We start from the raw sequence: 9,241 nt of genomic DNA, 5'->3' as shown, positions 1-9,241 counted from the left end.
TTTTTTAAAAAATCTTTTGTACTTCTACTGACAATTGGTTAGACCTTTCACCTCTATCTTATTATACACATTTCATATACTGGCACTTAGAAATCCTCCCTAATTTACACAACTCTGAGAGATTACTGATGCCCATGCTGGAGAACTGAAATAAATTTATCAATGATGAAAAGTGTTTATCCTACTGTATGGAAAGTAAAGTTTGTCATTATTTCACTCTTCAATTTACAAAAATTACAGATTTTATTGGCAGTGCTATAAATGTTCCTGGTAAAAATATAATCCAATACTTATATTTCTCATGAGGCTCCCTAATATAGTATATCTATTCTTCTTTAACTCTCTGATGGGAGCAGTCTAAACCTGTGTGCTATCAAAATGCAAATGTAACATCATTCTGCCAGGAACTTATTCTCTTCAGCAGGAAATAAGGACCACAGTATTTAATTCATGCTAGAAAAGAATGCTTTCCATTAACATAGATTTACTTTTAAAGACAGAGCCAAGTGTTGATTTAGAAGTAACCTCAGTCAAAATGTTTTGAAAGATTCAGTTTTCCTTATTTATAGAGAGCAAGTACTTCTGGGAAATATATGAGAAATAGTGTTGATTCACTTAACCATTGATTTCAGCCAGGCCAGGGTAATCTGCATTAGTCTAAAGAGAAGTAAGGCGGGCATAACTGCAGACAATAAACATGCAATAGGAGGGTTTTTGAGAGCCAATGACTCTTCAAGAGCTCATAGCCTTTCATTCATCTTTTAAAAAACCCTCAAAATCCATGCCCTGGAAAAACATGCAGTACATAATGCAGATGACTTTGGACTTAAATAACCTCTGACTTTTAAAAACTATGTCTCTACAATTTTCTTTTGAAAATATAATTAGGATGAGCTTCTTAGAACCTTTCAAATTTTCATACCTGCTTACCTTATCATGTGCTTATTTCTCTAAATCAAATGCTCATCCTTTCCCCACCTCTCCCCCCACTTTTTTTCACAGTAAACTAAATTATATATCTCTTTTTTCAAAGCCTAAGCATCTCTTTGAAGCTTTGTCTAACACTGAGAATAAATAAATTTGCCTTGTGGGTTTTTTAAAATACATCAAATTTCTCAAAAATTTGTTGGACAAATGTTTTTTATCTTTTCTGGTTAATATATCTACACGTATTTTATTGAAAACTGATTCAAGTCCTCTGATTCACTAAGTGCTTTATTTTGTTTAACAAAATGCTGTAAATTAACTTCAGCAATAGGTAAAATTTGCACCCTTTGTTTTGTGTAACTTTCATTCTTTGAGTCAATATTGTAATGTTTTAGATCAGAATTTTCTTCATGAGTACATCAATCTAAAACTCAGAGTGTTGTGGTTTGTGTCTAGTTGTTCCCTCAAAGCCTCATGCAGTCATGGCGCTGGGACTTCTAAAGTTTGAGATTAACACATGATCAAGGCTGGGATTGTGGATTTTAGTACTGCTGGGATTATGAGTGTGAGTACTACACCCAGCCTGGGGCATATAGCCTGAATGCAACTTAAGAAAGACAGACTTCCTCTCTGTAGCCATTGTTGCTGCTTCTCCATTTTTCTCTCTTGCTCTTTGCTGCCACCATGAAAGGCTGCTCTCTGCCATGTGTCGCTCTGCCTTGGAGCCAGCTGAATATGGACTGAAACCACCAGTAACTGTGAGCTAAATAAACCATTTTTTTTTCCTTCACTTTGGGTATTGGGTATTTGTCCCAGCAACGAGAAAAGAGTAACTGAGACACAGAGGGACATTTTAAAACAAGGACTGAAATGTAGTTATTAGGTCTCCCTACAACAATGGCAATTTGTGCCTTAAAACTAACAAATTCTTTCAGTCTTGGAACAACTATAGAGCCCAAGAAAATTTGTAAGACACAAGGAAAAATATCATGTTACATTTTACTATTATTATTAAATTCCATGAATGAAATACTTGAAACAGTACCTTCCTGAATAACAGAAAAAGAGAAGCCTTAGCACTCCTAAGGGGATTGATCTTACACCAATTCTCCTGGATAGGAATGATTCATTTATACATACCCAGTATTCAAAATTGCTAAACGAAGAAAGCAGGTATCTGCAGTATTCCATTAATGCTGCCATTTTCATAAACTTAATTTCTGATCTATCCTCATACATTATGAATATTAATATTGCCCAAAGCAGTGATTCAATTATACTTCCCAAACAAGGTAGTAAATTTTTGAGCATACTTAAAACTATCATATATAATTAATGTCAAAAGTTATTCTTCAAAATAAATAAATCAAGTGAATTTGTGGTGCTATGACCCTGGTTTAATAACATGGAATTTTTAAATCACTCCTTTAATAATCAAAAAAATGTTTTAATCTTTGATGAGGTATCCCTTAGTTCACTTCCCCGTTGAAATAAGACAACATTTATATTTAATGATGTGTTTTCTTAAAAATTATTTAGATCAATAGTAATGTATTAAATATTTCCTGGGAATGTGTCGAGCAGAATACTTATTGTTCAAGCTCCACAAAATTGCTTTCTCGACTGAATTAATTACAAGTTATTGGGCCAAGTCCTTGGGCCGAAGTGATCGGTGACTCCGTGACATTGCCCATTTCTTGGGACCTTCTCAAGGCTCATCCTCAGCAACTTCAACTACTTTTCTCATTTTCCAACAGAATAAGGCAATATTTTATTCCATGGCTTGTCTCAGTTTTGTTTATTCACTCGATCCATAATTATGCATGCAATTCTGTGCTTAACACTGTGTCAGGGCGTGGAACATGTCACTTACTCCCGGTGTTCAAAGGACACCTTACTCCACATTATGCTGCTATACAGAAACACCGAGCTGTTGGCTCACCATTATTTAGCTCACAGCTCTGGAGTCTGTAAAGCATGCCATAGGTATGTGTTCATTCTCTGGTGAGGATTACCTGTCGGCTCAGTTCGTGGCTGCAAAGGACAGCAGTCACATGTGGAGGAGGTGAGCACATGCTCAAAGAGGCAGGAGGCAGGACCTGCTCAATTTAATTGGCCCACTCTACAGTGACTGAGCCAGGACTGGACAAGAAAGGACTTACTTCCTCAAGAAAATCGCTAACCCTCTCTGCCCTCAAATATCTCCCAGCCATTGCAGTGGGGACTGAACCTCAACATGCATTTTTGTGTGAACAAGAACAGCTAAACAATAACATACAGGAAATGATTTTAGAATTGTAACATGCACCATAGTAGGTAGCTTTACAATAGTAACAATTTCTGCTCCAGCTTGGCTTCTGCATGAATTCCCCCACCCCCCCGCCTCGAACGTGGGTTAGAGACACAGCACTTATTTAGGACCTGATATTCTCATGGCAGAGGGGACAGTGACAGAACAAATTGTACAGAGGCTTTTAACATTTCTGATTGAATGGTACACACAGTTAATTCTCATTACTGGTGGTAATACTTTTCTATCAAGAATGTAATACTATGTATTAGAGGTAATTATGAACAACCACCAGGGAAAACTAATGCCTCTCTACAGAAATTCTCATGTTCCTTGAGTCATTTCTGAGTCAATGACATTAAATGTAAGCTTACTGCAAAGCACATAAGCAATTGACACAAGTACACTTGTAATTGTTGCATGTTCTACATTAAAGAAAGCGTGTAGCATTTTCAATAAAGCTATTATACTTTACATCTGACTGAGAAATAGATTTATGAACAGATACTTTGAATAAAAATATTTTGATCAAGCATTTGGCATATTAATTATTGTAATTTGACTCAGCTATTTGATTTGGCTAATTAGCACATGAAGGAATTATTAGAGAAGTTGGAATTTAAGACCAGGAATGATTCTGCACAGAACAGTACACATGTAAAGTGAATAACTTTGATTTGCATTAGGCATATCTCAATGAAGTTAAATAATTAATTTATTTATTTATTCTGTACTTAGGGCAGGGTCTACAGGGTCTCACTACTAAATTGGACTTGTACTTATCCTCCTGTTTACAGCTTTCCAAGGGCTGGGATTACAGGCATGCGCCACCACGCCCAGTCTCCACTGCCATCTCAGTGCCCAGGGGCAGGGCCGGCACATCACGCTGGGGATCGAACCCCGTTCCCTGCCTCTGCCTAAGCAGGCACTTTAGTCCACTGAGCCATCAGGCTGGCCTCAATTTATTTTTTAAAAGAAACTGTTTCCTTATAGACATTCTAAATTGTAGTGATTGACATGAAATTTACAACAAAGGATCTTTGATTGCCTGCAGTACTGAGGTCTCGGGAACTGGGCAGGTGAGAGTAATACGTGGCAAGACTGACGCCTACAGGGCCACAGTTTCAGTGTCTCTCCCTATCAAACACAAAACCCTGTGTCCACGCCTGATGTCCAGCTGTGCCCGCTGCACCACGACAGCATCTCCACATCTACCTGGGAAGAGGCTTGTACCAGAGTGTGGACTACATTGCCAGAGGATGGACAGGAGCGTCAAGACAAAGTGGCTGCGGGTGGCTGTGGGCTCAGCGGAGCTGTCTGTGTCCATTTTCCAAGGGATTTAGCCAGAGTTTGCTCCCACTGTCATGCACCCTGCCAGCAGATGTGGCAAGAGGCAGGAGGTGGGATTTTCCTGAGCGTCTCCTCCTTACCGCTGCTGCAGGCCCTTACGCATGGACAATAACAAATTCATTTGGCATACAACAAAAAGCTGTATTATTTTAAGCTAATTCAATAACTTTTAGACACAGCCCTGAACTCTCAAACACAAAAAAAGGACAAAACATAGTCACAGTATCAAGAATTATATTAAGTGATGTTGACCAGATGAAACGCCACATCCAGTTATTGATTAAGTTTCTTAAATTGCCCGCTTAAAATGTTACCATACAATCTTCAAGACATGGATCAAGGCAGAGTTGTTTTTAACTACACATGGTAAAAAACAAGTTTTTCTTTTTCAATTGCTAACCTATGAGGGATTGAGGATACCATCAAATAAACGATTCATTAGAAAAAACGAAACAAAATACATGTAAAATATAATCAAATCTTTACAGTTTTAGGTTTCATAGGCATAAAATTACTGGCATTCTGCTAACACATTTCCAAAAGCTTATTGTCAATTTTGTGCCCATCTGACTGTACCTTGGTAAAGTGCAGCACCAGACCTCAGCTTCGGGTCATGGTAGGACCTTGAGTCCAGAGGCTGTCCAGCCACTTCATCAAAGGCAGAGAGTTTCGACTCTGGGGCACAAGCATCTTCTCACCTTCCCTAGCTTGGCACCATGATGCTGAAGAGCTCAGGGAAGTGTTCAACGCTTTTCATTCGTTCCCACACAGGCCTGTCACTCTGAACACTTACAGATCTACCAGGCTCTCCAGTTTCTCTCCTGATCCAAAAGTTTCTTTCAATATTTTTAATCTTTTATATATTCATTTATTTGGTATAGCATCTCATTATGCAGCTTAGATTCCTTGTGATCTTCCTGTCTCAGCCTCCCCAGAGCTGGGATTACAAGTGTGCATCACTACGCCTCGTTTCAGTGGCTGGCGTGGCTTGCCCAGGTTTCCAGGGCAGGCACAGCATTTGGTACTGGAGATTCTTGCACTTGTCAGGCAGTTGCTTAGGCAGCTGAGCTATCTCCCTCGCCCTGATCCCAGTATTTCTTTAATGTTGATATTACGGTTATAGGACCTCTTCAATACAAAATTGCAAATAAACTATTAATATTGGCAGCAATGAACTTTAGCAAGCAGCCATTCTGATGCCATGTTAATTAGGCAGATGTTTTAGTGCTGCATAGTAAGCAAGGCTAACATTTATCAAAGTTAACGTAGGAAAGACAAACATGTTGGCCCTGATTCTGCTAAAGTTCTCAGCACCCCCTGGTGGAAACAAGCAGTCAAAAGTGTCTGCATTGCTACAACTCTTGTTGCATAGGTCCTGCTTTACCTTGGTCTTAACCACCCAGCAGAAAAGTATAAAAGCGAAATATAAGAAGTAAAGCCATGTTGTTATGTTGAGCTGTAGGGGACTGAGGTCAACAATTTCTGACATTGCCAGTGAAATGGAAGGCCCAATACTATTATGGACTACTAAACTCTTTTAGAATATTTTGCTGAGTTTACACACCTATAATATTTAAATGGTGGAACCTAACCAAAAAGAAAAAAAAAACGGTATACAGATGAATGTCCATTTTGTATCTGTGTATTCAAAGTGGTTAGGATAGATATATAGCTACGTTTTCTTAATGAATAGAGCAATTTGTTCTAATGGTGTTTGTAAATAGGATATCAAGTCTGCATCTTGTACAGCAATGAACTACTAGAAAGAATGTATGCAATGTGTTAATTATTAAAACTGTCTTACCAAAAAAAAATAAAATAAAATAAAGTGTCTGCATCGATACGTCAGTCGCTGGAACCTGGTGATTACAGAAAACATCTGGAGACAGCAATAAATACTGGCCACATCCTATTTAAATAAAGGTAAGCCTTTAAGTATACTCTGTTGTGTCAATCAGCAACAGAAGAAGAATCAGAGGAAACTCAAAACTAGAGCTGAGGCCACAGAGCAGAGAACAGCCACAAATAAGTCTACTTGGTCTGGACAAATTTAGATCTTCTTTAGGGCTTCTGTACTCACATTTCTACCCAGGAAATGTCAGCCTCCCTCTGCTCTCACTAAGTAGATATCATACAAATTTATAAAGAATAGTGCTTTGAGTGCATGCCACATTTTTAACCCAAGCAGGGCACCGAACAGTTAGCCTCCGCATGCTCGCGTTTCCTCTAAAACCACAAGGTAAAGCCTCATATTTATTTCATATTTAAGTGGACAAACACCACTCTTCAGGAACAAGTCATACCTCAGCTCAGGTTCTGATATTATAACATTAGTAACAAAGTGTTATCGTGGCTGTTGAATAAAAAAATTACTGTACTTATAAACTGTAATTAATGCACTATCTTGTATTCTACCTTTTTACTTTGGTTTATTTAATGGTACTATAATTTTGTCATTATAGTGTCCCAACTCATTTAACAGTTATTTATTTATTTATTTATTTATTTATTTATTTATTTATTTTGCAGAACTGGGGATTGAAGTCAGGCCCTTGCACTTGCTGGGCAAGTGCTTATTCTACTGAGCTATCTCCCCAGCCCAATAATTGTTTTATTTTAATTTTAGAGAAGGTTCTACAGGTTGCTCAGGGTCTCACTACTAGAATGGACTCACAGTGATCCACCTGTTTACAACCTCCGAAAAGCTGGGATTATAGGTGCATTCCACCATTCCCAGTCTCAACTGCCACTTCACCGTGCCCCAGGGGCGAGGCCAGCATGGCCAGCCCAGGGATCAAACCCCTCACCCCCAGCTTGCAGGTGCTTTAATCTGCCGAGCTATTTGGCTGGCCCAATCAAAAATTTTTGATACACTCCAACTGAATGTAGTTTAAAGGCAAAACACTGCATGAAGCCTCTCTTTCCTGGAATGTGTCTTCTCTACCTGGAAGCAAGAGATCCAGTGGTTCATCTGCTTATTTATGTCAACAGCCCAATTCTCCCTCATATAGAAAATTTTTGAAAAAAAAACTATAAATATGTCTGCATATGAGTATATATGATGGACACATGCTAGATTTTAAGTGTTTAAATTCTTTTGCTTCACTTGCTGAGGAAAAAATTGTGTCTTGCTTAGTAATGAACTTTGAGTTTCTCAGGAAGACAAAACCTAGAGATATGGAGCTTGAGAAATCAAATTCTTCCACGTGATGAAAAAAATACAAAGAAAAGTTCCCAGAAGGGAAAACAAGCAAGTATGTGCAATAAAGTAGGAACACTTTGAAGCACTATATGTCTTTAAACTTCAACATGCATCAGGTTTATCTGAAAACCTGAGAGAATCATAATTGATTGTTTCCCAAATGCTCACACACACACTGCTTGACTCCTTCCCAACAGTCTCTGCTTGATTAGGTCTAAGACACGGGCTTCAGCAATGCTACTGTGCAGCTTCAGGGCTGTACCGAAGACCGCTGCTATAAAGCACTCTGAAAAGCACTCAGGAAGTTTTGCCTGCAGTTGTATGGTATGAGCCACCTCTGTTTGTCTGAGAATAACAGATTTCCTGAGTTTTAGTCTTTCAAGGCTAAAACTAGAAAGTCTCTAGAAAATTGGAAGATCTACTCCAAGATCCAGGGTTTCCAACCCCCTCTCATGGCCTGGTTGGTACTAAAAAAAATGGGCCACGCAGCAGGAGGTGTGAGGTGCAATTGCAGCAGGAAGGGAAGGAACCTTCATGTACAGCAAGTCCTGGTCCCTCTACCTACATCTGAGTTCTGTCTCCTGTCAGATCAGCCATGGCAGTGGGTTCTTATAGGTGCATAAAAAATAGAGTGAACTGCACATGGGAGGGATCTAGGTTGACTGCTTCTTATACGAATCTGGTGCTGAATGATGTGAGGTGGGGCTGAGGTGGTGATGCTAACCTTGGGGAGCAGCTGCAAATACGGGTGGATATGAGCACAAAGGCTGACTGCACAGAGACCGTAATAACTCAACTGCTTGGAGACTCGTATGAAGTTCTGTAAGTGGTGGACACTGATGACTAAGCTGCATGCGGCAGCAGACTTTATAGTGTCAACTGAGATGATGCCCTTCAAGTGTACAGCTCCCTCTGGTGGAAGAACCTAAGCCAGAATCCAACACTTTCTTTACTCTCTGAGTGGCCCGCCCATTACTATTTCTACCATTTTCATCTTGGCCTCTTTCCTGCACAAAGCACTTCTACCAATCAAGGCTCTGATAAGCCCATAAGCTAATCCTAGCCAAACTGAGACCAAATCAAATGTCACCGGAGAGCTCCTTTGAAAAGGGGGACAGACCTTAAACACCATTCCCTGCTATCCAAAGAAAAATTGTCTCCCATAAAACTGGTACCAGGGGCCGGGGAGATGGCTCAGTGGAATAAGCACTTCCCTGGCAAGTGCAAGGGCCTGAGTTCAACTCCCTGTTCCACAAAAAACAAAAACAAAACAAAACAAAAAAAAACTGGTGCCAAAAAATTGGGGACAGGTTCCCAACAAGTCATTTTCAGTAAAATAGCTACTAAAATTTGTAAAATAGGTTTTTATGTGTTTCTTTTACTATTAAAACAATGTGGGGACCGGGGAGATGGTTCAGTGGAATAAGCACTTCCCTGGCAAGCGCAAGGGCCTGAGTTCAATCCCCGGTTCC

The sequence above is a fragment of the Octodon degus genome, unplaced genomic scaffold, assembly GCF_000260255.1.
Source record: "Octodon degus isolate 3935 unplaced genomic scaffold, OctDeg1.0 scaffold00021, whole genome shotgun sequence".
Taxonomy (NCBI): Eukaryota; Metazoa; Chordata; class Mammalia; order Rodentia; family Octodontidae; genus Octodon; species Octodon degus.
The sequence above is the reverse complement of the archived record's forward strand: the minus strand, read 5'-3'. Positions refer to the sequence as shown.